Source organism: Nomia melanderi, chromosome 11, assembly GCF_051020985.1.
Source record: "Nomia melanderi isolate GNS246 chromosome 11, iyNomMela1, whole genome shotgun sequence".
In the NCBI taxonomy this organism is placed as follows: Eukaryota; Metazoa; Arthropoda; class Insecta; order Hymenoptera; family Halictidae; genus Nomia; species Nomia melanderi.
Window position 1 is genome coordinate 7407798 of NC_135009.1, and position 25150 is coordinate 7432947.

Here is a 25150-nt window from a genome sequence, read left to right on the forward strand (position 1 = left end):
TCGTTGCCCGTCAGTCTCGTTTATCCCGTTTCGCGCAGCTTTCCAAGCTACGGCCACACGACTCGCGGACGAGAACCCGATAGAAAATGGCACAGAACACGAATAAAAAAGAGTTATTTTGCTCCAGAACGATTTTTCTTGAGCCTTCGCGTGGAGGCTTGATCTTTGAAATGTTTTATTGTAGGTGTTCGGGTTCTCTTATACAAATGGAGTCTAAGTTTTCTTATATAAATAGAGTAATAAAATTACCCATGTGACATGGTAAAAGTTTGTAGATAAAGAAGCTAAATACACCATCGATTGAAATAGTAAAGTGTATTTTATTTGCATTGTTTTAAAGTTTCCCAAACATTTTCGTTTGTTAGAAAGGAAAGTTGCAAAATTAAAAGTTAGAAAGCAACTTGGTCAAAATGTGTTGGAAAATTAGATTTCTGCAGTTGGTGCGTGTCGTGCAACGAAAACTGTGATTTCAGGATTTATAATTGTTTTGGAAGCGCAACGATGCATTGCGTGTTACAGTTATATCGTTTTGTGAAATAGAATTGTGTAATTTTTCCGTCGCGTACGTCGAATAATTTTATATCGAAGTAATTTTAAATGTTAGGGTAAAAGTTAGAATATGCGATCCAATTCCCACAACGTTTTTTCGCAAACTTTAAAATCGCGTGCAACAGAACTAGGTCTCTAGGATAATTTCCTAATGGTCTAACTTCTCTTCTGGGAAATTTGAGATAAGCTACTCCCCATGCATAGAATATTATTCTTCGAACGAGAACGGACAGTATCGGTGCCAAATTTTTTCCCAAAGTTTGCATGATAATCGGACTGTATATGTTTATAGCGAAATGGAACATATAAAACATACTGAGTAAAGGTCACTGGGAATAATAAACATACATTTAATTACATTTGCATTTCAGTAAGTCGTTTAACAACTGAAATTACTTCTTCTTTCACTTTAGACACTATCGAGCAATCTCTGAAACTGAAACCTTGCATAAAGACCGTATTTTATACTTGAAGTACAATCTATGAATGCTAAAGACCATATTCTCGACCCCGTTCTTCAGAGTATTCCTCTTTGTTTTCGTCTTTTGAAGATCCAAAGACTATCTGGGATGCTTGAAGAATTGGATCTTTCCGGATAAAACAAATTTCTGATGAATTGGTGAAAAGCACCGAAGAAAAATGTAAGAGGAACGTGGAATCGAAATGAGGATATAGAGAAATGAAGGGAAACAAACGATTAGGACAAGAGATCTCGGTATAATAGGACTGTTCCTGAAATTATGAAATTCATATACTTTCAAATAAGACAAATTTTTAATAAGTACGAAGACAGTACCTCACGATGCAAAGAAAGAGAGAATAGGAAGAAACGGAAATGAAGAAATTGAAAAGTAAAAAGAAGAATAATGTAGATAAGTCAATAAAAATTTCCCAATAAGACAATATCTCAAAAGTTTAAGTAATTACTTAAAAATGCCATGTCTTGAGAAAAAAGAATGAGCGAAAAATTAGGAAAGGAATCAGGAAACGGAGATATGAAGGAGAAAAATTTATTAAAAAATTGGGATAAACTTATGTAAAAAATCAAATAAGACAAATTGTAAGAAATCGGCTAGGTAGAATTTCGTATTAACACGTTATATGAGTGACACAACTTTTTGTGTAAGTTTGAAAATTAATTTTCCCCTTAACATATGAAACTAATGAGATTTTGTCAGATCTATGAGATGTAAGAAAGTTGAGACAATAATCTCTGAAAAATATTGATTTTTCAGTGTCTGTTTCCTTAGAAAAGTTCGTTTGATTGTACGAGTAATTGGAAGAATAACCATCAAGTAGTCAATGTATTATAAAAGCAACGCGACAAAAACAAGAAAAAAATGTATGAACGGAAAAAAGAAATAGGAGGGTAGTTTGGCACAGGGTGCCAGGGGTAAATGTGACCATCCCTGGCCGTCGCGAAGTCAATAAACGCGTGTCGTGCAGGACTCGCGAGGGAGGATGCGTGTTTAAGTGGAAAATGAAATTTCGGTCCGACCGTGCACCGAAACCGGGGAAATTAAAAGTTCTCGCAGCGGTAGCTCGGCGATTCCCTTTAATTACAGTAATTCCTGTAATCACGATTATTTATTGTGCAACGATAATCGCTATAATTACCGACGCCCAGGCTGTCATTACGTCCGGGGCGTCCATTAAGTCTGTTTCCATCTTACGGCGGTCTTTCGATAGCGACAAAGATTCTCTTAATGGAACTTCTTTTATAGACTATTATTATTATTTCGTATGTCTCGTAAAATATTGCGCGGCTTTCAGCCATTTCGTTTCTTGTCGATAGCGCGTCTTTTTCATTTTTCCCTTTCTTTCAATATCGTAGGAAAGAATTTTGTTAACTGCTGCTGCGAGAAGCTTCTTGACATTAATATCGGAATATTTTGAGCGTAATGAACTCCCATATAAACGAAAAACTCGCGACGCTATCTCACTTCTCATTAATTTTTATCATTCTCAAAAACGCGATACACTTATCCTCCTTCGTTGCATACATACGAAAGTTAACCATTAAAAGAAGGTGTAAACATTCAAATTAAAATAGCGTTTCGCTGTTTAAGCTTCCTAAACGTTTCGTTAGAAAACAATAAATCATATTAAAGACTTCAAAAGCAAAAAGACCCAGAAAACCGAATAATTATTATTAATTATTATTGTTATACAATGCCGACGATCGCCATTTTGAAAGCAAAAGTAGAGGCACCGCAGGAACAGCTTAGAAGGAGGCAAAACTAATTAGAAATTAATCCCTGATCAGTCCAGGGCGATCCGCGATCGATAACCGCGACGCGGATCAAGCGGCGCGTTAATTGACTTCGCAAACCGCGGAAGGGCCGCGCGGCAATTAAGCGAGCCGCCCGGCCGTTCTCGCGAAAATTTCTTAATCGTCCCGTATCGCGGGAGGCGTGCACGCGGTGGTGATTTATCGGCGGGCCAGCGGAGCGGGAAAGAAAAGGGGGAAAGAGCGTTCGCCACACGGCGAACAATCGATTCTCGGACGATGTCATTACGCCCGCCATGGCCAATTAAGGCGCGACGCGTCAATTATGGATGGTAACGGGAAATCGACTTTCGCGGTCGTGACGGGACAGTGATTACATGATTCGCCCGTTCTACCAATTACATCCATTTCGAGAAAAGGCCTTGGGATCCTTCAGAAAATACTCTCCGCCGCGATATCGATTCGGCAAAACATAACTGGATTGCGGATTTTAGTTAGACGTTTACGAGGTATCGAGGAAATGGATTCGCGAACATTGGTATCGTTTTCTACTGTGCCTAAGGGAGAAAAGTGTTGAAGAAACATTGGTCTGAAGGCTCTTCCTCTTCGAGATAATTCATGTTTCTGTTTATACCCATTACAATCAGTGCAAGCGTAGAATTTCAGGAACTATTAGTATTTCTTGTAGGTATTACTTAGTAAATATGTCAATTATTTCCTTGACACTCTGTAGAACACCTAATGACTTTAACTTTAAGTAGTCTTCATGCTGCTGGTTGAAATAATGGTACTTTCGTGAGTCAGTTATCTTAGCTTACGGATGATTGTATGAATCTACATGTTTGTGGATTAATTTGCAGAAATTTGAGTGAAGCAAAACTTTAAGTCGTTTATTTGTTACTGCAGTTTGCGTTAGGTAATGATCTTTGCACGGATATAGGCGGTCAAATCGAAACGATTGGTTTCTAATTTCGTGCAAAACTTGCGTCGAAATATTGTTGGATTTTTCTTTTATCGTTCTATATAAGCAAAAATATATAACCGAAATTCAATAATTTCTTAATTTTAATGTACCACAAAGCAGTTGTTTAACGTTGCGAAATTTCCTACGAAACAACACGAAAACAATTTTGTACGTTTAAAAAATTCCTCGAAGAAGTTAAACGTTTATTTAGAATACTAGAATGTGTGTTACAGAATCCTGCGAATAACTGGTCGCGGACATTAGTTTCAGGATCATCCCGTAGAAGCCAGTGTAATGGCTAGCGTTTATGAGTTCGTCACGTACAAATGGCCGCTAGGGTAGGCCGCTGCTGGCCGCGCCATTTTACCCAATAATAATTATTTACCCGGGCCCGGTGTTTGCTTATTTGTTGCGCTGGTTACATTTGTTGGATTGTCGATTTTGTGGTAGCCTGCTTCGGAGTAATTTACTTGCACCATGTCGGAATGAAATACCAGGATAAAATGAAACGCAAATGCTAATTACCGAATCTGAAACCTACGTAATCCAAACATCAAATGAATTCCTACATCTTTGTACCAAAAACTGAAACTGAAATGCTCGCAAACGTTGTACAACGATTTACCATATTAACCCTTTGCAGACAAATGTCGACATTTTGGCGAGATGAAATTTTCACATTTGGAAGACTAAGTCGCAAATAAATGTTTTAATTACTCAAATAGTAAGAGATTAGCGCGTAGTTTCCTTTTTTTTTACTATTAATCAAGCAATTGATACATAATTTAACTTCATCTGCTAAAGGTTTGTATATTTCGAAGAATCTTCGTCCGCAAAGGGATTGAAAGCTTTTCTTCTAAGTATCAAAGTTTCACTTCCTGAAACAAGGTAAACACTAGAAAATTACAATTGAATATTCTGTATTATTCCTGCGATAATTTGCGTATGAATAAAAAAAGTTAAACCTTGCACGATGATTCAGTGTCCATAATTGGATCATGAGTCATCAGAGATGCAGAACTTTTTGTTGCGATAAAAATCGGATGTAACGCGCGTATAACTATCGCGACTGACGAGATCGAACGTAAAAAGCTTTGCTAGACGGAACAGAGGAACGTCTGTTCCGTGGTGATCATGGTTGTTGTTGCGCAACAGCCCGGCACCCGGCACCGAGCGCTCGCTCGCGCGCGCGTCATCGTGATCCAACGCTTGGAAACACGCGTCGATGATTAACCGCGTTATCCCCATTTGCATGCGGTGTTTACACGGCCGGCTAATTATGCGCGGTACACGGCCGACTATTAAGATATTACGTGACTGGAGCGTGGCCGGAAAACCACCGGAAACGAGCTGCCCCGGGGGACGAAGAAGACTCCGATGGAATGGCGGATTATCGTGTCTATACTTAGCTCCGACGTCGATCGGAAATTTTCTTTTCTTTTTTCGACGATCGCCAGTAGAAATCCTCTTATTTTCATCGGTTATTCTTATACGTTAATCCTGCGAGGCGTGACCACTTGTTTTCGATTTCTTTTTGAAAAATAATTCTATTTCTGCTGAATCGGGAATGATTCTTAGTTGGCAACCTTTAAGGACTAAGCAACAGTAGATTACTTTTTCAAAGTATTGTGAATGAAAAGGATAATATATTTTTAATGTTTTTTAAATAATTGAGAAGCTACTTTGTGCTTGATTCTCGTTGATTATACATATGTATAGTAGCTAAATTTTAATCAGATCTGTATACGTACTATTAACATGGTAAGAATAATAATCCGAACAAACGGATTTCTGTCTGTTGCCAGTTTCTGGGAACAAGCGAGCAAAGTGGCCGATAAAACTCTATATCTGCATAAATACCCGCAGTTCATTACAATAAAGTCGCAATTGAAATTGATTGTGATGGATCGACTGCGGATTTTATGCGTTTATGTAATGCGTGCATATTGTAATCCATTATTTCCTTTGAATTCAGTATATTTTCGAGCATATAATTTTCCATATAAATAAAAAGAAGAGCAATAAAATAAAGGTAATAAATGTTTTATTTAATCTTAAAAAATTCGTACAATTATTACAATACAGAACGCACGAGAGGCAACGTCCTTTTTCTTTGAAATCAATTTGTCGAAGAGTCTACTTGATCGAATCACTTAGAATATCGAACAACGGGAAAATTATGGAGAATATTTCAGAATAATGGCGGAGACCAAGGAAAACGAACCGTGGGAACGATTCCATCTTTGGAAATTTAATAGTTCACCCGCGATGTCTCTATTTCCCGCGAAACCTTACCTGAGAGTTACACCAGGTTATGCAGGGTTAACTGGTAAAGTGGACATAATGCGCCAGTGCGTCATGCACCGGCCTTGGTGCACTGCGTGTGACGCGAGCGGTGCATCGCGACGCGGTTGCTTCTCGTACATAATCAATTTTGAGAAGCCAGAATCAAAGGACGATTCGGGAAACTCCCTGAAAATAATCTCACTGGAGTGTTTCACATTATACAGAATTTTTCAAGCTTACACAAGTTAATGATAATACGGATTTTTTAATTTTTCTTGCAGATTACTATATTCATGGAAATACTTGTGTCATTCGATTTTATTGAATAGCATTTTACTATGGTTTAATTTAAAAACTGGAAAGGAAATCAAAGTATACAAGGTTGTATAAAAGTCCTGTCACATAACGTAAGTTCTTTAGGTAAACATAAATGCGTAACAATATAGAGCTACGAAAAAATATTGTACACAGAAATAATAAGATACAACCTTTTACAATAAGAATGCACTACTTTATCGTTAATAATTTAGTAGAAGAAGGAAAGAATTTAATGATTATCCTGTTTACGTTTGCTCTAAAGATTAGAGATTGATGATAGACAAGTAATATTTCCCTCATATGAAAACTAAAGAAATAATATGTAGATTTGTCGAATTCGGTTGAAAATTTTCATTGCGAGTCTGACTCGACAATAAAGAAGAAGGGGTTAGAAGACACTCTACATACAATCTACATATTCATGCTTTAAACGCGATCATTTCCAATATTTTTTCGTATTCCAATCATTCACAGGAATAATCATTTCATAATATATTAATCTAAACATTTCTCCGGGAATTTCACGAAAGTGTTCCACCTGCTCGTCAAATTTCCCCGTTTCCCATAAATACATCACGGTGTCCGGATCGGGAACACGATTCGTTCGGGAACGAATGGTGGACTGGCGTCGATTGTCGATTAAAAAATCGCGACGGGACAGAAGTCGGACGGAAGGCAAGATTGATTGCCGACAGGAAAGCGTGGTGAGTCGGGGGCCGCAGGGTGGGGGGCGGGCACAGGGTGGCGGAGACAAAACAGATCGAAACACCATCCACGCTCTCGGGGTGGGTTTCTATTTGAGCACCCTCCAGCTCACGCTCGAGTGCCTTACTAATTCGATTAAACGTCCGTCCCGGAACCCCGGCGTACCTCCGACACGTGACAGTCTAATTACCGTACGATTATTTCTGTAATATAGACGCCGATGCATCGTGGCTCAGGTGCAATGTACACCGGCGCATCGAATTCCGTGACGTTTTTTTTTAACATGGCTGCGGGACTCGCTATTATTCGGTGTTTGATTTCGTTCGGTGAGCTTATTAGGTTGGGTCCAAATAAACAAGTTTCGTTGTATTGGATACTTATATTTTAGTATTATTTTTTATTGTCTCTTTCATATTGTGAGTTTTATTATTAGCTTTACGGAGCAGTGAAACTGCAGTGTTGAGTTGTTCTCGGGAAGTGGTTATTTTGTAATGACAGTTATATGTGTTCGTAATGAGGTAAAGTGGATTCTTGGAATTTAAGAGATTTCATGTTTAGTAATTTATATATTAATTTATAAAGGAAACAGATCATTCTATTTACAAAATTAACAATTATCTTCAGTGCGCCTTCTCTATAGTGTCCGTAAAATTCGAAACAATTCTAAGATAGTTTCGTTTAACTATCGGGACAATAAAGTCAAAGCAAAATCGACAAGAGAAAACCGAAAATAACGAGCAAGGAATGTTGGCAATGAACCATTGTGAACTAAATGAGATCGAAACATCGTAAGTACATACACGGTTATGATTGCATAAAAATGGCGCTTTCTATCCTCAGCTTTCGGTGACAGTCGAATGACAATGATCGGTCTAATTTAATTTAGAAGAGGAAAGGGAGAAACAACAATCGTTGAAGAAGCTTAGGCGAGGACACGCGCGAACGGTGTCGAAGCCGAGCGATCGATCGAGGCCTGGTCGCGATCGAGGTATCGCGTGACGATCCTTCGGCCGATACCGCGGCGAAGTCCGTCGATGACACGGGGGAATGATAAACGCGGCGAAATCTAGAGCGGCTCTTTCAATCGCGTTTCGCTCGGCACGGCGACGCTCCTTGTATCTGGGTCAGCCGTTGGCGACCTAACTTGCACCCGTGTGTACGTTCCCACTTACGCGACGGATAACACGGGAAACGCGCGTGCATGCCCATGCCTCGGTCAGAGCTGTTCTAACGCCGGTCAGGTGTGCGAACGATTGTAAATCGACGGTCGGACAGCGTTTCACCTCGCTATCTTGGCGATTCCTCTTCTTGTCCTCGAGGTTTCGAAGCTGCCGCAAAAGTTTCGTGAGAACCGCTAAGAACGATAATTAACCCATTGCACTATGATTGTTTTCATGAATTCAATGCAACTCTGGTCACTTAAGACTAGGTTTACAGAAATCTATTGTACAGTTTATTCTATTGTTACTATTTAGATCTTTGTTCTATTATTATATTTATATCTTGTGTATTTGAGGTTTGAATATAATTAATTAAGGTGCACATTTGTGTAATTACGTCAGTCCAAATTGACGCAAGAATTGGCTAATACAATGAATTTTAGGACAATGAAATGGAAAAATGCAGTGACTCATTGTTCACAGAAGAATATTATGTTTGTTGATAGCTACACGCGAAGCTAAGGAAATTATATCATAGAAAAGTGTGGAAAGAAGAATTAATGAAGATTAATAAATGTGCGTCGCGTAATCAGCTGTTGAATACAATCGGTGCTTGGAAAGTATGTGAACGAAGTGTGAATCACTGTATTTTGAATAGTTAGATTATCATTCCTTATGCGTTTATAATCAATGGTATTAGATAAGAGGTTTAGTGAAATATAAATGATCCTCGATCAATGGAAATGTTTATTCATCCCGTATGTTGTGAGTTATTTCGTGACCAGACTCACAAGGGTTCTCTTATTATTAATAACTTCTACAATATTCATAGCAAATATTTCTCTTCACGTAGAAAATATTTATTTTTAATTAATTCGATTCGAAAAATACTCATAATTATCCTGTATGGAGTTAAAATGGGAAGTTTCTTTAGGATATTCGTTTTTATCGGTTAATCCTTGAACTTCCATAAAAAATCACGATTGACTGAGGATATTTTCTAACCGGTTTCACTATTTTGGCTTAAAAAGAAAGAATACGTGAATGATTGTTTGATAAGGGTCAGGTGAACGAAGCCATCGTTTGAAGTTGTACCTGCGTTTCATTTTGACCAAGTTTGAATCAACCAAAACCTAGAATAGCTAGCGACAGAAGGAAAGTAAAGTAATAACATTTTGTCTTTCAATATCTAGGCATTCACTCACGTAAAACGATTGCCTACTTCGCTCAAAAAATTCGCGGAGCAAATGCAGCAAGGAGTCATTCCGACCATCATTTTATAGGTTACGATTTCCAATAGAAATCTGCCAAATACAAAATCGGTATCGCCACAAATACGTGACGCTAGTGGTAAACATCTTAACTTTGATGTGACCATCATTTTATCTCTCTATTCGAAACATTACTTAAAAAATAGAAACACGTGCTGTGCGCTAATAGAAAGTTGGCACCCAAGACAGCATAGGGATAAGAGAAGCCTTCCATTGTATGTTTTGTTCACTGCATCGATGAATTACCGTGTCACTATTGACGAATAAGTACCTACATTAACGCCAAGCGCCACGTACATACCCACATGTTAATGGAGACTTGGTACTTGGCACTAATGTAGGTAGTTATTCGTCAATAGAGACATAATGTAACACAACCATCATCTTGTACTCTCCTCAAATTCAAACTATCTCCAAAGAAACAAGAACAACCTAGCGGTTCTAAAGAAACAAAAACAAGGTTGGCTATCAAAGACCCCAAAATATAGACCCAGTATCTCTATCAACGCATCACACACAACAATCCTCTTATACCTTCCTCGAATCCAAACTATCTTCAAAGAAACAAGAACAACCTAACGGTGCCAAAGAAACGAAAACGAAATTAGCTGAGAAAAACCCAGAGAACGCACCCGGAAAAACAGAAACCGCCACAGAAGGTGTCCGTGAACCCTGTTTCATACTCCTCCAGTTGTCCGTGTTCTAGTGATCGGACAGACGGAGCAGAGACTGTGCACAGTATCCGGCACGAACGTGCGCATAAGTGCACGCTGGAATGCTCGGCGTAGCGGCGATGCATACTTAGCGGTGCACACCGTGTGCGAGAGATGGACAGAAGCAGGATCTCCGTGATGCGTGTGCGATGCCTGTGCGTGTATCCTTGCGTGTTTCGCGCGCGCGCTCTCTCTCCCGCGTGCTCGCGGGCATGTGCAAGAGGAGCGCAAGGTCGCATCGGGGTTGGGAATTCGGACTGCCAAGGGTTCCCACCCCTTCGTATTGCACCAGAATTCTGACACCACCTGAACACCGGAGTACCAGCCAGCCAGCGTGCGACAGAGAGGGAAAATGGGAGTCTCCCGAAGAAAGAACGAGACGGAGTTAGCCCCGTCTCGTTCCGTCCCGCGGTATCCTACGGGAATACCTACCGGGTGGCTCGAAGGAATGTTTTGGTTTCGTTGTATCACTTGAAGATGATTTAATGTGTAGCGGAAAGACATAGAGCGATAGTAGTTTTTTGCTGAGTGTTTTGGTTATAGTTTTGATTGGTTATGTGTGACGGTATTGGCGAATGGTAAATTAGATTAATAATGAGATGAGAATAGGGAAAAACCGACTGATTAGTGTTGTATTCTTCAGTGTAGGCATTAGATGATCTTCTAAGTTTATTTGATGAACGATTGTTTCTATTTTCTCATTAGTCTCGTTTTTCTATGTTTTCGTCCAGCTTTCATGGATAATTAAATATATAGATCATGGTTTAGTAGGTTTTAGGAAATAATTGTTACCGATTTGTGGATTTTGTTTGCTCGGAAGAATAATCTTGCTATTTAGAATTAGTATCGAAGCATTTTATAATCTTGTTAAGGGTTGAAACTTCCATTATTATTGAAACAATGATTTACTAGACTTTCTTTTCACACCATCATGATCCAGTTTGTTTTCTTTTCATATTAAAACGAAGTTCGAATTCTATCTAATATACTCTTTATCAGCATTTCTACTTTCCTAAGAAAAAGCATCCCCTTTCGGTAATAACTTATCGAACATCCTCAAGAAAGTTTTGTTAAAACTCATAAATTATCATTGTACTTAGTAGATTCTGATCAAATAATTTTGCAATTTGTTTTTGTTTCAGGTGCGAAGGGTGAAGTCACGATTTTACGAGGACCACCCGGTATATTTCCAGGCCGATCTGTTCGCGTAATATTATAGTCCGGTGAGCAGTAATCTGGGTTACGCCCTCCCCTCGATTCATAAGAACCACATGTTAAAGTTGGAGAGAGCGTGATTTCTCTCCTTCTCTCTTTCTCCTTTTCGTGTCTTCCCCTTTCTATCTTCTCGCGCCCTCCTCCCCCCATCCCACCCCTTACTTTCTCTTGATCCGGCGTCTCTATTTTCTCTAGCCTTTCCTGCCATTTTTGCCCCCCTTCATCTCGTTCTCTCCCGTTTCGTTCTGCCTTCCTTTCTTGCCCCTCCGCTTTCGAATTGCCCCTTTTCTACCCTTTCTGTTCCACCTCCTTTTTCCAATAGACAGATCAGTTCACCTTTTTAAAATCGGCAATCAAACATACACTAAGTGTATGTTAACAAGCAAAGTGACGGGACTGAAAACTTTGTATGTCTGCGTGTTGCGTTAGTTTTTAAACAACTTTTAAAGATCGGGAAAGACAATTATCCGGATGTAATTAACGTGGTTGCACTAGTGTCTCGATATGGACTACCGTTGCTGTTGATATTGAAGTGAAAAAACGAAAGGTTAAGAAATCTAACAGTGCTTTCAGACTTTAAATAAACTGGAAGACGCATGTTCATTATTTTTCCCATTTCCATTTAAAGGACAGGAAGAATCGAATTAACTATACAATAAAGACTTGTATTTTTTTACGCCGAACGCTCGATCAACGGGGTCAATTATTCGCGCTTTATTTTATCCACAGTTTTACTCTTAAATTCAATTTAACCGTTGAAAAAATGACAAGTTACACGGAGGAAGGCGCGGTTAGCGTCGCAATTTCAGGGTGATCATGAGCTGTGCATCTCGAATCGGAGATTAATCGATCCGGACACTTCCGGTGGCTTAAGCGTGAACGTAAATGGAAGTCTGCGTTCGATTTCCTTCGATTCCCTAATGCGTCACCTTCGATCAGGGAAATCGTAAAAACCGAAATCGCTGATCGAGGATCGTCCGATTAACATGCGAACATCAATTAATTCTTTTCTGCGTCAAACGCAACGTCGGTCGCCGGACTATGGTCATTTGCCTTTCAAATACGGTAACAAGTTCTTTTCTGTAGTCAAAACAAACAAAAATTTTATAGGAATAATTAATTAAATGTTTAGACCATAACGTGGTACGATTTTTGTTTATGTTTATTAATTATTAACTTGGCTATAATAAAATTATCAATTAAATTAACTAAATAAAATTATCATTAACAATTTTCTCGATTTAATTATTTTACGATAGAATAAGTACAATATTATATAGGTACGTATTTGAATTGTATCAATTGTATCTATTTTGATATTACTCTCGTTCTTTCAGATTTGTTTCTTATTTAATGCTTTCTGTTTTACATTTAATATTTTCTAAATACGTATACAAGCAAATGATACATACTTTAGTCAATAAAATGTGCACCTGAATCAAGAACCAAACTTTTCTTTCTCTTTGGAAAATTCAGCATATTATACAATCTAATAATTTCAGAAATTTGTTTAGTACAGTTCAGAAAAAAGATCGATTGCTACTGGTTAATGGAAATCGCTACTAGCATTATAACCAGGGCAGCTATAGTAATTTTTCTTTGTCATTATTATCGTGCCTCGCGTTTTTGAGCGGCGGTCCCAGCTGCAGCTGGCATTTACCCGCACGGACTCCTTTTTTTCCCCCGAAACCGTTCTACTTCACTCTACTTTTTCACGGTGGTCTACTTTCACGCGTTAATCCTGCGATTTACAAGCGTTCGCCCGCGAAATTCGCATACCGCGAGTCACGTCGCGAATACCTCGCTAATGATCTAGCCGCACATCGTGGATAATCGAATAACGATCGCCCGGCAGGTAATCTGTATACCGATATCCTTTCGTGACATCAGTATTCTTTTTCTTAAAGAACATATATTGAACAGGATCGGTAAAATTTGTATGAATTTGTGAAACTTTTTCAAACACTTGAGAAGTCGGAAAATAAGTGATCACATATTTCATATTGGTAAATGAATTATTTTTTTAAAATAAATATGTACTTTTTTCTCAAATGTACTAAAACAATTTCCTATTACATGTTACGTAAAGTGAAGATATCAAGCTTTGTCGGTCCTCTAAAGGATGACAAAAGTCGACGAAAGTGAATGAAAGCGATAAGAATTAATTATCGTCGTGTGAAATTGTACAAGAATAATCTTCCGTGCCGCGGGTATATTAAAACGACGTAAATCACTGTCAAATTAACATAAATAAGGACAGACGTTTCGTTATATGCAAATGGCGCGTCGAGATTGACGCGAAATAATTGTAACCTTCTGGTGTGGTGTCCTTTCATTTTCCCTTTCGATATTTTCTATTTTTCTCCTTCTCTTTGATCTGTTTTCGCTGTTGTTGCCTGTTACAGGAATGACGGCCGAATTTATCGAGCAAACGAAGATCACGTGAAGGAGCGGGGAGAGCGGGGAGAGACGATTGCGTGCGCCGATGGAATTCAGCCATGGCGCGCAGAAAAATCAAATGAAACCGCCGCTTTTAAGTCGAATTAAAACGAATGCGCTTAATTAAAGCGGCCCGGCCGGCGAACCAAGGCAGTTTTATTGACGGTGTTACTTACGTGTGCCCTCTCATTAACTTGAGGAATATCTACGTTCTCTGTTTTTACTGTAATTAATGATACATGCTTTAGAGGGTTCGTCGCTCTCCTCGCCACTCTTACGTGCCGCGATTTCTTTGACCTGCCAGCGAAATTTTGAATGGTCGGCACGTGAATACTACCAACTGGGAATACTTTGAATACATTGTACTTACTTGTATAACTATATCAAAGTTGTTTATATTCCTGGTTGTTCGAGTATCTTGTGGGTTCTATTCTTTTTTGCACGAGATACTCGAGTACGTCGAATACTTTAAATACATTACATGGGCACTTTGATTACTTGAGGATCTAAGTTCTGTAAATGTTTTGAATTCTTTATAACTCTTTACGATACAAACCTGAATTAAATTAACATTCCATAATAATAAGTATATAAATGAACAATAAATAAGTACACCGAATTTCTAATAATTCAAGTATTCCATGCTCCAATCACTCTAAATCCTTGTTCCACCAGGCACCGCAGGACTTCACCGTGTCAAGGATGAAACCACTGTCCCCTTCGGATCGTGTCCTCGACTACCAAGATCGTGACACCTATCGCTTATAAATTATCGCGACAAATCGCCGATAAGATCAGACGAGAGCGAACGATCTGCTAATTATCACTGCGGCGAGCACAATTCGTTCCTCGATGGATCGAAGATACTCTAGACTCTAGACTCTAGAGTCCAGACACTCTGCATACTGTTTGCCGACAGTTTTCCATTCCAGTGGATTCCAATAATTCTTTACACACTGTTTCTGAACTTGAATTTTATTGTTATTTATTATCGAATTTTATCTCACAAGATAACATCCATTACACTGGAAGTCTTGCCCTGAAGTGTAGTCTAAACTAGATCTAAGGGCGTTGGAAAGTCCCAAGACCTAAGTTGAACAGACTATAAAACAGCATGATCATCTAGTGATGTTCAGTGATCCAATTATTACATTATTTATTAATCAACGGTCAAACACGATTGTCATTGCTCCTTTAGATGACATGTTATTTCTCTTAGCTATAGCTACAGCTTTGGACAGACTACAGGCTACTTGAATATGCGCGATCTCGTAATCCATCGGCTGAAAAAAGGAAAAAAAGTGTAACCGAACGAACGAACGTACGAACCTGTCACAAAAGAAGCTAACGGAACTGCCGGCGTTCGCCGGGCAAAGATTGAGCGTTAACGGTTGTCCGCTGTCGGAGATTTCACCGCGCTAAATACACACCCGGCGTTCGTTCGTTCGTTGCACGCGTCTCTCGAGCTCGGCAACGAAGGAATCCTATGTACTATGGCCGTCAATTTGTCCCGACGCGGGATAGTAATGCGGATATAGTCCTCGTTGATCCAATAACGAGTGCGCCTGAAAATGGAGCATCGTTGCTGACGACACGCTCGTCGTTACTGATAAGTAGACTGCGGATTATCGCGCAAAATATTGAGTTTTATTCACTGATCCGGAGAAACTGGATTCTAACTGAAAACCTGTTCACTGTATTAACGATCCTATTAAACTCCGGGAAAAAGAAACATTCTCGCGCGATTTTTATTTCGCGGTACGCGCTACGGATGCTGAACAATCGTGAGCGCTTTAGTCCCGTGGAATTCGGATGTTCGCGGAAATTTTTAACGGCGTGCATTGTGTTCTAAGGGAACTGATGGTGAAAAAGGATTCCTTTCCATAGGTAGGCGATTTATTTAGGGAAATGTAAAATTATTATTATCCTTACGTACGATAGTTTGTCACATCTTGTTTGTAACAGGGTGTAAGTTCGTAGAATTCATGATATACTGAGAGAATATCAAGAATATCGTTAATAATACATATAATTACTAAAATTTAATTGTGCAAATTGATACATTAAGTAGCTATAGTAATTCAAGTTTAATATTCTAATCGCAATCATTTAACATTACTTATCTATTCTCTGCAAGGTGCCCTTTTATTTCGCATTATTTTGAATTCTTTGGAACGATATTAATATAGTAAAGGAAATGTTGCTTTGCTTCAATTTCTCAACCCTCGACCAGGAAACTACAGTATTGCGTGAACGTGCCCAATGTCTGCGTATGAAAATAATCGAGATAATAATCCCGGCGGTGTCCGCGGTGAAAAGAATCAGCCGGCCAGGAATAAGAGAGGCAGACACTGGTCCTGAACGCATCGGAAGAGGATCGGTAGAAGGACAAGAGGGGAGAGAACCCTGCCCGGTTCACTGTGGGAATTTGTAATTGCGCGACAATATCCCGGCGACGGTCGAAGGGGGACGTTTCGATGGAGGGACAGAAAAGCTGATTGTCTATTTAAGAAACGAGGAGGCAAATATTCTCTTCGGGGCGGATTGGTTATCGAGAGGAGCACGATAAGGCTTAGCGATCGTGTAGTTTCCCTTCGACGTTCAGATCGTCTCCGGAATTGGTTTACAGGGGGATAAAGTTTCTGGAATCACTCCGGCACGGTATAATTGGTGTATTTAGACTCTTATCGAGGTACCTGAAGATGTTAGATGAGCATCAATGCTTGTCCAAAACATATGAAGCATAGTTTTCTTTTGGGATAGGGATGTTACTCGGAAGTAATATAAATGTCTTCCTTCTTGTATTATAATTTGTTATTACCTGTTATTACCTGCAGTATATAAGCTAGGACTATACCTGACAAAAAGCTTTACCAAAATTGAACTGTAACAAGTTAGGACTGCTTAACAAAAGTTTTATCAAGATTGAACCATTGCAAGCTATAACTACCCACGAAAAACATCACGAATATTAAACTATTAGAAGCTGGAACTACCTAACATAAACTTCGCCAGGATTCGACGATTACAAGCTAGAACAATTTAACAAAAAGTTTCTCCAAGATTCAGCTATTATAAGCTAAAACTACCTAACAAAAGCCTCAGCAAAAACTTAAGAAGTTTTGAAACCAAAAGAAGCTGAGGACGGCCGATCCCAAAAATCCTCTCACCGAGGATTGCGAAAAGTCATACGACCCGGTGATTTAGCGTTGCGCCGTCGAGGAACAATGAGGCTGCCACGTCGAAAACCGCGGTTATTTAATACAGATATTTTTCATAAGTCGCATTGTGTGCAAAACAGCGAGTGCGCGCGCTCGCGGGGTGATGGGTTCTCGCGCGCGGGATATGTCCGTAATTCGCAATGCGCGTGTAGCCCCGCGAGGCGCGCCGCGCGTTAATAAATCTCGGCCGGCTGGCGAAAAGAGCGGGGACGGAACAGCGCAGGACGGACGGGAAAGAAGAAAAAGGAGGAACAGGATCACGTGGGAGGGGGAAGGGGAACGGACCGACAAGGAGAAGGAAGGCTTGACCGGCGGATGCCGCACACGAAGGGCGCGCGAAGTGGTCCGCGCGCTGGTTCGCGTTTACCCGATCCGATCGGTTCATTAACGACTGACGGCGCTGCTCGCGACGTGGTGGGCGCCTAACGCGACGTTAATGCTACGTTTCCACGTGTGAGCAATTATCGAGGTCCTCTTTGTAGTGGGATCGTCGCTGATGGGATACAAAGGCAAACATTGATCTTTGTATGATCATGTTTACATTCTTTTATGTTTTGCTTTCTACATTAGAAGCTTCGATACAAACCTATTAATTTTGTATTAACCCTTAGCTATTACAGAAGGCTGAAGACCACTAGAGTTTGTTCGATTACTAAAATTAATGGATTAATATAATAAATATTGGGGGGCGCGGGATCTTTTAGTTGCGTAAGTTTAAATGTCTGTAATAGTTAACTACTTAAAATTTAACTTTATGTTTATTTTCATGACATACACATATTAGGTGCACCATTTCGATACTTTGTACAATGTTGGTACCATAAAGGTGTTTATAGAGAGATATCTCCTTTTATGAAAGAGGCCTAAGTAACCTAACCAAGACCTTTTCCGTAAATCTTCGCATCTTCCTCGCTCTGAGTACAAATAGACGTCGCAAAAACATCCTTAAATGAAAATGGACCTAAAAACAAACCAAAAAACCAGAATAGCGAATCGTAAAAATGAATATTCAGTCGCGTTCTGAAATATCAACGATGGACGGTCGGCAATCCGCTCGCGAGAGACCATTCCGCGGAAATTCTTCTCGCGCGTCGTCAAACGCTCGAACCATTAACCTTTAACCGGGAAAATCCCGCGCGTCAAAGGGGGATTCGAAACGAGGGCCAGTAAAAAATGAATGGTCTTTTTCCAGGTCAAAGTTCAACGACGGCGGAGAACCGCCGCCGCCGCCGCTGCCGCCGTGGCAGCCGGTTTTTCGCGGGGCCGGCCGGCCGGGCCGCGCGCAACTAGGTCGTCGCTCGATAACGTTTACCCAATAAATTCAGGAATCATGGGAAACGGCCAATTCTCAACATCCGGTGACTCTTCCAATTACGTCGCATTGTATGTCTCGGTGTATCCTACTCTCCGGGTTTCGTACGCGTCGCTCGAAGGAACAAAGGGCCCGCCAGAAGAATGAGACGGGAGGAAGCAGGACGGAGAAGCAGGACGGTAAAAAGAGAAGAACCAAGTTCTGTGTTTTTTTTCCTCCGTTTTTTTCGATCGTCCACGTATTAGAGGGCTACGATTGAAAAAGGGGGATCGACGCGGGGAACGGCTAGGATCACCGAGGCTAACTTTTCACGCGTCTCTAAATAAGGGTTCGACACACCTTGCGACACATGTCACTCACTGCGAATATGCGGATCATCAGTCCGATGGTAGGGCGACAACGCTAAGACAACGCTTTTCTCACGCCGGGAATCGGGTTCGGGCGTTCGTCACGGAGCCCTGATTCTTGTAAAGAAATGTCGGCTTCCTGGGTCGAGTAGGTCGGTGATCTATTTATCGATTGTGACAGTAGCATTTGATGCATCCTTTAATGTATAAGTCGGTAGAATTGTGATTGTAATGAGGTTTGACAGTGTTTATATGTTATGATCGCGAGAAAAGGTTTTGGTACACTTAGCGGATTGGGAGTTTAGTAATGATAGGAAGAATAAATATACGGTTATACGGTTATTGTTCAAACGAATAACAGATAATGAGCAATAATTTTGGCTCAGATAATTGTTCCATCAATATTTTATTCTATGAAAATATCAAACATGTCATTGGTAAAACGGAACAGTCTGTCATGCGGTCGCAACGCGTGCTTAACACGTTCGCTACCAGCGTTTATTTCGGTGAGGACCTCCTCAATTTAACATTTTATTGAATCCAATAAATCTCGTAAACAAAATATCGAAAAAATGAAACTGGAACAAGTTATTGAGTTCCTGAATATAATGCCATAGCTTATATCTTTAAATAACAATATCTACAAGATTAATTGCATTTGCTTCATAAAAATATAAGATTGCGCCTGTCACAAATATGTGACGCTGGTAGCGAACGTGTTAATGCATAAGTCATTGACATTTACTGAATCTATACATATTGTTCCAAAGGAATGATCAGAAACAACAGTTGAATTTATGTATCATCCCCAAAGTAACCTGAATAGCGCGCGAGAGTCGAAGAAGGAACCGAGGAGGCGCCAGTAGGTAAAGGGAACAGGAACGTCGAGTTAACTCGTTCTCAGTCTATTTATGAATTAGCTAAAAAGTAATTCATCGCGGCAATAAACGGGTTTCCAATTAGAACGAGATCAAAGCGCGTAGTAGCTTGTCCCGAGGAGCGTTTTACAACGCAACCCTAGTTCCATCGAAGAAATATCGCAGCGCAGGAGGCCATTACAGGGGCCGAACGGGAATCTCTTTCGAAGTGGCGTCATAAATCGCGTCGGCCCTTCTCGCGAAACCCTCGATGACGACAAATAAACAGCCGCGAAACAGGGAAGCTGGTAAAGGGCTGCTGAAAACACCGATTCATCTTCGGTAAACGGAAGCCGCTCTTATTAAGGACCAGATTCGAGTTTCCGACCGAGTTAAAACGTACAAATGGAGGGCGCCCGCTTGATTTAGGATCCAAACGATCCGCGGATGGCGACGCGAGTACTTTGCGCAAGCGATGATTCGACTGAATTCAAAGAAATTGAAGCTACACCTTGGAAACTGTAAAATGATTCGAAATGAAAAATGAATCGGTCAAAAGTGGGTTTACGAATATGAACACTGTTCCTGCTATACTGTTCGCAAAATGGAGCAGCATTTGCTAGTATTAAACTAGATAGAACGATATATAATTTATCTGAAACGCGCTTGATCGATTTAAAGAAGGAAACAATTACTTTCTGTTTTAAATATTTAACCCCTAACAACTATGGACGATTAAAATTCCGCAAGTAGGTACTATAGAACTTCTTACAAACCGACAATACAATTTTAATAATTGAACATTACACTTTACTGAAAAGCTACGTGATATGAGAGGATCATAAGTTGTACAGGAAGTAGATAAGAAAATAAATAACATAAGGAACACTATTCAACCAATCAAAAGTTTCAATCAAATTGAACAACTCCAAACAATATCTTCAATTCCCAAGATCCAATAGATTCAACACCCCTTTCCAAGAACGTTATCACCAAACACCAAAAGAGCCATCATCTTCGCGCGATCTAGTTCCCCGAAAACCAGCTATCCCAAACTATCAGCCTAAAATCTAACCCTCTAAAGCTGAAAAACGTTTCGAAATAAAAGTCCGCCGCAAGATCGAATGAAACTGTTCCACGTAAAACTAAGAAGGAGCGCTAGAGCCGCGTTCAACTCGGTGGACGTTGAAAATTCCATCGCAATTGGGGACAGCTGAATAAATTCCGCGGCGATGCAGCCGGTCGCACGCCCACTTGAGTCGATGCCACCGAGTGGCTGATTATCTTTTAGCAGCCGATAACAGTATCGACATGAGAACGGGAATCTACCGGGTGACCCACGGGGGCCACGTCAGCCACCGCGACGATGGAAACGGGACGTAATAAGGCGAACGGGCGAGCGAACGAGCGAGCGCGCGGCAGCCGAGCAAAGCCGACGAGCGAAATAATGGCTCACGTGGCTCGGACGCGCGCTCGCGCGCTCCTCGTCAAGGTTTTACGACCGCGGCCGACGCTCGTTGGCCTGAAAAGGTAAAACCGATGCTTACCGACTCGCCTCGATCGAATTTAATGCGTGTATACGAACGTGGACGGGTCCCGGGGAGCTCGCTTGCTTCAATTACGACCGGCTCCACCATCTTTTCCTTTTTTTCCCCTTTTCGGATCCCGCTTCGGTCACCTCCACGGATTCATTTTCAGTCCGTCCGGTCGCGGATGAACGATTCTCTCTACCCCCTCCCCCCCTGCCCGTCGATGATCTTCGGAAAACCTTTGGAGCTCGCTCTTCTCGCGATCGTACTCACGGATGTTTATGCAAACGCCCATTTTTATTAGACGAGTCTCAGGAAATTGGAATTCAACGGTGCCTCGTTTCACCGCCGGTAAGAGCCTTGATCAATGGCAATTGGTTGGTCGGAAAGTTTAGCTGGCTGGAGATAAGAATTGTTCGGTTTTTTTTCGAACGCGCTTTTGAGCCTCGTATTTGGGAATGTTGTTATTTGTATTCGAGTAATATTGTTCTGTAGAGAAAGTGTGAGGAGTTAGTATTCGGAGTGAGTTGAATGCTTGCAGGCGTTTGAATTCGAGGATTGACAGTGGTGAGACTAAGCTGTTTGTAAGTATTTTCTTTTCTAGTATGTCAGTAACAACTAGTTCATATTTCTTGACATCTGAGGTTGTTGTTTCTCTGGAAACTATGTTTACAAAGTTTAATCGATTGTTACTGAACTAAACCGAAAGAGAATTTTAATTTATTATTAAGGAAGATCTTGCGTATCCCAAAAGTTAAATATTAATGACAACGAAGAAGACTTGTTTAACTTAAAGATATGAACAGTATTCATAACTTGGAAGAAGACTAATAGATATTAGATAATAGATAGCAACACTAATATTGTCTATTCGAGGCAAAGGTTTCTTTGAAAGACACCCCTTAGGAACGAAGCCTCGAAATCATCATTTTCACCATTACTGTTCATGTTTATTTACTTATTTCATGATTTTAGCTTGAATCCAATATAAGTTTGGATTTTTACTATAACTAACAAAGTAAGATATTCTGATTGGTCTTTTGAGCTAGGTAACTCCATTACACACCTAGCGTGTCATTTATCCCGAACTTGTTAAAAGTTTAACCCTTTGCACTCGAAAGTTCTTCATGAGAAATATTCAATATATTCCGATAAGATACAAATAACATTCTTTGATACTAACTAACTAATGAAACTTCATATTATATATAACCCCTCATATAATAATTTTGCTATATTAAATTAAGTGGTACCCGAGAGTCACCTCTTGAACGTAAAGAGTTGACCCTTTGACTGTCTTTTTAATAATCACACAAACTTTAAAGGTTGCAAATAAAGAATTTAATCATCTACAGAATGAAAGATCGGTGCATAATTTCATTACTTTTTACTATCTAAGAATTCAGTATGTAATTTAACTTTCCATGGAAACTATTTCTAATGTTTCTAAAAATCCTCGTCCGCAAAGGGTTAACCCTTTGCACTCAATTTCTTTTCTATGTTGTTGGGTGTAAATGTATATTTATTTTTAGGGAAATGAGTTAAAGTAATTTACAGCAGTAGAATTCAACGTTTTATATTTATTTTATTTATTATTATTATTATAAGATCTAATTTTTATAATCTTTTAAAGTGTGATGCTTTGTCAAACAATTTCCAACGTTCTATAATAATTTTCTATTGTCACCTCCAGCATGACTTACGACCGCAAAGGGTTACTATTCGCCCCGTGGAGAACAAAATGAAGCGGGATAGGGGCGGAAGGGCGAGAAGGAGGTCGAAGGGGACCCAGCCGCGGACGAACACGCTTACGTAATCGCGATTACGCGATGTCCTTGCTCGGGAGACGCGATCTGACGCGCGGGCGTATCCGTCACGCGAGTCGCGCTCGCCATTATCGCCGGGAATTTTCAGTGTTCGTCCTCCGCGAGCATAAAGCTGCTCCGCGGAGAGAAAAAAACCGGTTTCCGGCGGCGCCGCTCGAAAGTCGAAGCCGCGCGCCGTGAAAAATATCGGCGATTCGAGATACGGCGTCCGGTGCATACCTCCGTGCCTCCCCTTTCTTCATTTCTGCCTTGGACCGATCCTCTTCCCTCTCCCTTTCTCTCTCTCACGCCTTTTCGGCGATTTTTGCTACGAGAAACCTCGTCGGGACATTGTTATGCAAATCGCACGGGAAGTTCATCAGAATTTATCGATCGAATCGATCCGGGAAAGATTCGCCGACGAATCTCGAGGTTTGTCAGGTTTGAGGATTCCATTGGTTTTCTTGCTTCCAATCGGTTCATTTGACAGTTCATTTTGCGACTTTTCATTGAACGTTGTTCTTGAAATCTTTCGAAGAGGGAAATTGAGTCTTACGCATGATGATAGGTTTGTTGAAGATAAATCTTTGAGTACTGAGATAGTTGAGATATTCGTGGTTTGGTGTATCTGTTTGTTTTTCGTTTCTTCTGGTTTTTCCCTCGTTATTTTGATCTTTACCTCTGGGGTTTTGAAAGTTCATTGGGAAAATGGTAAAATTGGTTGGTTAAAGTTTATTGATGAAATGGATGAATACTTGTGGGAAGATTTGCGATGAATTCTTAATTTGAAGAGACCCGAGGAAATTGAGTTTTCTTACTCATGCAGTTTTTTCGTAATCTAACCGCAGAAATGGAAAAGCAAAACGGTAATAACGAATGTAAGATGGTTACTGATCGTCAGCGAGTTTTTAATTTATGAAGCTTACGGTCCTCCTCGCTACTTTTACGTTACCATTTCCCTTAGTCTCTTTTCCGATACAATCTTCGTAATGCAAATGCAGAGTACCTAATTGACTGAAATAAATTGTCAACTGTTTGACTTCAATCGATTGACTGAATTTGGCTACCCAAAGAGTAATGATTCCTCATTGTTTCACATTTCTATGTATGATATTCTTCTCGGTTTCCATCGCGCCGCATCCACCTTTTGTCTTAAACGAAGAATATTCTCGTTTCCAGCACTTCTAAGCTTATCACTAATGTAGTTTTCACTTAATTCAGCGATCGATCGTTACTAAATTTAAGCATTTTTGACGTTTCGTCTGTGATTAATAGGACATTGCAGACCATTTTATTGCAGTTATGCAGTAATATTTTATTTTTAATCACGTTGTGACTCCATTAATGTCCATCTATTTATCCGCGCCAACTATTTTCATATTATCTGTCAAACGAAATGTCAAACGTTCTTTTACAAAAAATGCTTAAAACTGTTTACACATATTCAAGACGCGAATTGCTTGGAAACTTTACCGAACTAGAATTACATACGATGTGGAAAATCTCTTGTAAGCCGTTCGCAATGCGTTAATATTCAATAATTCTTTCTCTGAATCGCGAGATACCGGGACAATTGATATTAATCCACCGCGAAGCGTTAATTTCCATTGTTCTATTGTGTCATGTCGAAACAGATGTAGAAAACGAGTCGTCGAGATGAAGAGTGCTCGGAAATTTATGCAGGAATCTCGGCCGCATTCCGTCAACATGGCGGCCGTGGAACGCGGCGGAGCTTTGCCTTTCGATCCTTTACGATCTATCGTTCGAACATGTCGTTTCCCGTTAATAAAATGCAACAATTTGTCTCACGCTTCAACTATAAATACTGAAGAAAGTAAACAAACGAACACACTTACACAAACATGCTTATAAACTATGATCATTCGTGATCTTCGCTGCGAAGACCCAACCTGCGACGTACGCGAGTAAAGTGTAAAATCACTGAACCCTTGTACTTTTCCTTATCATTTTTTACTTTTATTGATTTCGAAGGATCTTTGTAAGCAATTCATTTTAATCATTCTATCTCACTCGAATTTTTTATCATTCTATGGACAACGTTCAGATTATTATTCTCTAAGCAATTCCTGTTTAGTTATTTTTCTTCGTATGCGCTCATTATGAAGAGACTAAAACTTTCAGGTGGTTAATACGAAGATTTTTAGCCTTAAACAATTTCCCCCAGCATTATACAGTCACCAATACCTCCCAAATTAATTCTTTACTCGA

The 25150-nt window shown here is 40.1% G+C and overlaps 1 long non-coding RNA gene across 5 annotated transcripts in view; it reads left to right on the forward strand.

Moving 5' to 3' along the window:
• The window catches only part of LOC116428853 (uncharacterized), a 94806-nt gene extending 80337 nt beyond the window's left edge, over positions 1-14469 (forward strand). For 4 of the 5 annotated variants that reach the window (XR_012999641.1, XR_004235367.2, XR_004235369.2 and 1 more), the window contains one exon: positions 11339-14469. This is a non-coding gene — a long non-coding RNA (uncharacterized LOC116428853). The remainder of the gene's footprint in view (positions 1-11338) is intronic. The other variant, XR_004235368.2, reaches the window with a different exon arrangement.
• The last annotated feature ends 10681 nt before the right edge of the window (positions 14470-25150 follow it).